Consider the following 6000-nt stretch of genomic DNA (forward strand, 5'->3'; position numbering starts at 1 on the left):
TATCCCAGTGTGGAGAAGGTGGTCAGACTTTGTTAGCTCAGTCAGACCATGAACAGACAAATGATGCCTTCCCTCTCTTTTCACTTTCTGAGCTGCCCTTAAACATACTCTTAAGGGTGAGCTGATCTTGGGAGGAGACACAGCAGAGAAGAGTGGGTGTGGGTGACTGGGGATGATGGTATAGGATTTGGAAGGGATGTGCTAGCAGATATATTATGGCCACACCATAAAGGCTTGACCCTTACTGGGCTGCTGGGGTGACCTGTGCTAGCAGAGCATGGTGCTACCAGTAGCCACAACCACAGAAAGTAGGGGAACCTTTTCTTCTCCTATTTCCCTGTAGGTCAGACCGAGGCTTCTGGAGAGCACCTTTCCTTAATCCTCAGTGAGCAGCTAGACCTAGGGCCTCATCAGTCTGTATGTGGGAGCATCATGAAAGGCTTGAATGGTGTTGTCTATCACTACCAAGAAGCAAACCATACCCCCAAGGCACAGGATGTCAAGGGTGGCTCCTCACTTCTGTCTGGCCACTGCAAAAGAAACTGTTGAAGCGCTGGCAGGCTGTGAACTATGAGTAGGCACTGAAATCCACCCCTGTGCAATGAAATGATAGGAATTAAGTGCTTAAAACTAAGTGTGTGTTTAAGTTTAAGTGCTCCACTGAAAGGCATAAACCTTGAACTGAGACAGTTTTCAGAGAATGTGAGATAAAGGGAAGATGAAACATTCACCTACAGCCATTATCTCTGCAGAAACATGAAGGGTCTACTGTTCAATGAGAACACAGCCAGCTGCGTTTGGAACCACCAGACCAGAGATAAAGTTAAACCAGGGCACTACACAGGGGTAGCATCTGACATTTAAACACAGCAAAGAAAGGCAATGGAGTCCCATACCTGTAAAGATGCTAGCTGCTCCAGGCAGTTAATAGGTTCACTGAATGACCATCAACCTGGAAAACCAGAGAGAAGGTACCAGCTTCTCAGAGTGTTGTGTGCTCTCTTCTTTTGATAGAAGAGTCCCAGAAGTCATGCATAATTTTCGTAAGGTGAGATAATAAGCTGTCAGCTGTAGGAAGCCTAGAGCTAACCACACAGAAAATCAACAGTCTGAAAACAAGAAACATGTCAAACTGCGAAACAGATTCTTTCTTTAAAAATAAAACGAGGAAGTGATTTGAACACAAAAGCTTTGGCTTAGAAGTAATATTCTAGCCATCAACAAAATAGGAGTAAGAGTAAATTTTTGTGATTCCAGGGTGATTTGATATGAAACATGATGAAAATAATTCTTGATACGGATTTGCCTGTCATTCCTTGCTTTACAGGCTGCCTCACTTCACCCCCAGCTTTTCCTCTTCCCTGTAGACCTCAAACTAGAGGGGAAAGGGAGGAGAAAGGGAGATTGCAGGACAGTGAGGCAACCTTAGAGTAACAATATATAATACTTTTGTATGCTTTATCCCATATTTCATACACATGGCTTGACTCTCAATAAGTATATTTACTCACATGTGTACTTATGCAAGTGACAGAGAAGGTTTAGATGGTCATGGAATCCTGTGAGCAAAGGACATCCCCTTGAACAGAGAGCATGTGGGAAAACTCCTGTAACCCATGGCCATTGCCAGGGCACCACATGCACTGTGGTGACAGGACAGAATGTGGGTCTGGCTCTCTGGGGCTCTGGCCAGGCAGGGCTGTGGGCAGCTGGAGCTTGGCCCTGCTGCAGCATCACTGAAGTAGGTGGGCTCAGGGAGCTGACATAGGCAGCAGGGCCTTGGGCAGGTTGAGCAGGTGGCTGGGCAGGACCTTAGAATGCCTTTGTGCCTCTGGAGCACTGGCAGCCATGGCATAAATACCAAAGATATCCCAGGCCTATGTAAGGACATATGAGTTAGAGTCAGGTTGTGCAGAAACAGCTACCTCCAGCTGTTCTGGGTCAAATTCAATAATGCCAGCAAAAGGAAGGCATAAAACTCCATTATCCTGATTTACATGGCAGAGCAGCTCCAAGCACCTCCATTCCTATCAATGGCAAAGAACAGGCTTTTCATGGCCAAGAGTGCCACCAGAAAAAAGGACCAAACTGAGTAAAATGCTGTCATCCTCCTCCATCCATCCTGCCCTACTCTGAGGTTGCCCAAGACGGCACTTCACAAAGGTGTAGAGGAAAACAGAGGCTATTGCTGCCTTCTCACATATTATTTGCATTGAGGAGGACCTAACCAGACACCCAGGTTTATTCTCAGGTGGGATACTCTGTTTGAGGCCTTTTTTTTTTTTTTTTTTTTTTTTTAGCAGAGAGACTAAAAAACCTTGCTAGCAAGTGACAGTTTGGGTTGCTGGGCTTTAGTGGTTTTTCATTTTCTCCTTTTGGTGATTTGTGCCAACTGTTACTTCATGCATATGGAATATACAACTTCCAGCCTTTTCTCACTGGTGTGAAGTAAGAGTTTGGCACGTGCTGAAAACAACAAGCAGAAATTAACTTTCTCTCTCCCACCTTTAATGTCAATACCCGCCAGTAATTATTTGGAGAATTAAACATGTAGTCGTCTTGCCGTCACCTTAATTCTCCACATTAAAAAGGGATTATATAACAAATTAACTTGATTTAGTCTATCTTCTAGGGACTTGCCCGCTGGTTCACTCTTCTTTATTAAATTAGCAAAGAAGCTTTTGGCTTTCAGATATGTTAGGAAAGCCTTCCCAAATTGAGACCACCAGTGTTAGGAATTGCTGAAGTGCTTAAACTGCTCTGGAACAACCTCCTTGGAATTTACAGAGCCTGAACTCCAGGTGACCCACCACACAGGGAAAACACACGGGTAGACACTTGTAATCTGATCTTCTGACATTTGCCTTCCAGTTTAAAAAACCAATCTCCCAATTCACAGGGGTGATAGAGTCTTCAGTCTCTTTACTGTGCTCGTTTAAATATAACCCAGGGTTCAGATTTGAGCTATGTGACAATGGAATCTCTGCTAATTCTTTCTCTGGTGATGGCTTAGCAGGAATCAGCCGTTGCAGAGCAGAGCTAGATGTCTTTCCACCAGTTGTGCAAGAACATCTACATCGCCTCCAGTGACAGGGATGTCTGCTGGCCAGAAGGGCGAGTTGCAAAGACACAGCATGTCTTATTCCTCCTCAGCTGACTGGATGTTGGGGAATTAATGCTTCTTTCATACAGAATTACACAGTATGAAGTCTGCTGATTGCCAGTCATCTGAAGGCCTGATGCAATGCCCACCGGAGCCAAATGCTGTTTTTCTTCTGCCTTTATAGGCTTTGGATTATCGCCTTACTCAAAACACTAAACCTTTGAGTATTTCAAGCTGTTGGGTCAAACCCTCTTACTTTCTGCATTCTTTGCTCTTAGCTGTAACAGTCCATGTCACCACCACAATGATAGCATTGATGGCAAACAGATCTGTGAATCAATACAGAAACAATCATGTACTCCTGGTTTTTTTCCCTTGACTTTCTCCAGCCTCTCACTGGAGGATATAAACCCAGCTGCTCCAGACAGGCCATTCTCATAGGAATTTTTAGCTTACTGATTTTAAGCATTAATTTTCAGATTTCTTATTAAAAAAAAAATTCTTATCTATTTTAAAGAAAAACATCCTGATGAAAACAGAAAAAAACCTAGTCTGATTTTTCCAAGACTAGACAGTAAATCTGATCTCCTCTTCTCATTAGTTTGAGCTACATGCCTTTCAAGCTGTCCCTGAAATGCGTGTTGGCCTGAGATGGGGGGCAATTGAGTCCACCCATGTACCTGCATTGCTTTTACAGCAGAGGCAGGGAAAGGATGTCTGCTCTCACACACAAGTGCTTGCATCACTTGCCTGAAGAAGCACTAAAGCACCAGTGACTGATGACAACTCCAAGTGCTGCCTGCCATCAGGGTGCTCTCACAGCACTCATGGGAACCTCATCAGGGACTTCAGAGGATGGTCATGTCACCACAGCTTTTGGTCACCACTGGTAGCACTCATGCTCCACTGATGAGCCACTCCCCATTCAAGTAGACAAAGCAGAATCTGAAGAGAGAAGAAAATAGAATCCCTTGTTTTCAGAGTTACTGACACATGTACTGATTGTGACAAAAAAAGTGTTCTGGTTAAATGTGGTCTATAGTATAGTAAACTCTTTTGGACTGGCAAGGTTTGGAGAGGACCAAGGTTTGGAATAGGTCCACAAAAACCTCATTCCTCTTAGTTTTGATTTCTGTCATTTTCTGCTATATATCTTATTTTTCCCATGCAGTCACCTCATGACCTGTTAGCCCATATTGCTCTGAGGAAGCTCAGTTAAAGAAAATTCTATACAGAATCTATTTTTTCTAGTAGCCTCATGCTCTGCCTACCACAGTTATAAAAGGATGGTGTTCATCCAGTTGCACAAATTATCAGCAACTTTCAAATGACAATGAAATTTTATTTTGAAAAATCTTTGTGAGTGGTGATCTTTTATTATTATTTTATGAAAATCTGATTCTGTCAGATGCTTTTGTTTTTTAGTTCCAACAGCCTCTGACTTAAGAAAACCTAAACACTCTCATGGGAGGAGCATATTGTACCATGCCTCAGTAATCATCAAAATAATTAGGTCACTCAAATCTGAGACTGAAATCTGAGGCTGAAACTGTACTTCTTAAGGAGTGATGGCTTACAAGTAGATAGGCTAGATAAACAAAATGAAAAAAACCCAACCCTCAAGTGACAAAATGCATGAGTAACAATAGTGGTTCCTGCTGCCTCTGGAGAACTTCACACCGAGAAACTAAAGAATTTGCAGTAATTGTTCTCTTAATCATGCTATTACATTCAGTGTGAAAACAGTGTATTCCAAAATCCCTCCCATCAGAACTAAAATGCACTCTGAGTGGATATATAAAAAAAAAAGTCTTAGAGAAATGGACAGGAATGAAGACTCTATGCTGAAAGGATTTCTACACATATCAAAGTACTGATTCAGTATTTTGATAATGTAATATTTTTTTCCATATTTTTAACACATTTTCAGAATTTTACAATATTGATTTAAACATCTGCCATTCTGCAATCTGGTTTAATGTGGTCTGTGATATGAATTACATGCTTCCTCTTTCCAGTATACACAGCTTCAGCCCAAAGTGCAATAGCTTGTACTTTTCCATAGTGTTTTTTGCTTTGGCTCCTGTGTCAAGCAGTATTGTAACAGTTAAATGTAATATTGCTGATATTATGCTAAAAACATCTCCTGCTCTACAGAATGTGCTAGTCCTGGAAAAATTAAACCGGTAGAATACTGATCACTCAATAAGAGGCAAAACAATCAGACATTGACAGTTTCTGTAGAATATTTGCAACCTTTGTTTTTAGTCCAGCAGCACAGACAAAGTGAAATTGCATTGGCAAGCCCACAAACTTGCCAAAAAATTTCAATCCCCCTCCCCGTGCAGTTCCATGGGATTCAAAACACCACAAACAACTTCTGACCTCTCTGAGCAATGATCACCTCCAAACATGTTATTCTGCAAACTGGAAAACTATACAAAGAAAATATCAGTTTTCTTTAATTTAGTTATTTTAAAAAGAAAAACAATTTTAAAAAATCCCAAACAAAAAACCCACAAACAACCAAACCAACCAATAACCCCCAAACAAACAAAAAACCAAACCCAGACAAACAAACAAAGCAAACCATGCATTAATTTTCCACTTAAATATCTTTTCTGTAATAGTTTTTACAAAAGAGAGGAGAGGAGCTGGAGATTAAAATAAAAAGCATCTTAAAGGGTTGAGGTACATATTGTTCAGTGAGGGATGTACTCAGTGAGGTTTCATGGAAGTTCCTTGCACTATCCCTGTTGGCAGCAAGCAGAACTTGTGTTGCAGGGCTTCTGAGCTTGGGTCTATGGGATTACTGCAGAACACCAGAGCAATGTCTGTTGCAAGAATAGAGAAATGACCCTAGACTACATAGGAAGAAAAATAAAGAGAATTACAAG

The sequence above is a fragment of the Sylvia atricapilla genome, chromosome 3, assembly GCF_009819655.1.
Source record: "Sylvia atricapilla isolate bSylAtr1 chromosome 3, bSylAtr1.pri, whole genome shotgun sequence".
Lineage (NCBI taxonomy): Eukaryota > Metazoa > Chordata > Aves > Passeriformes > Sylviidae > Sylvia > Sylvia atricapilla.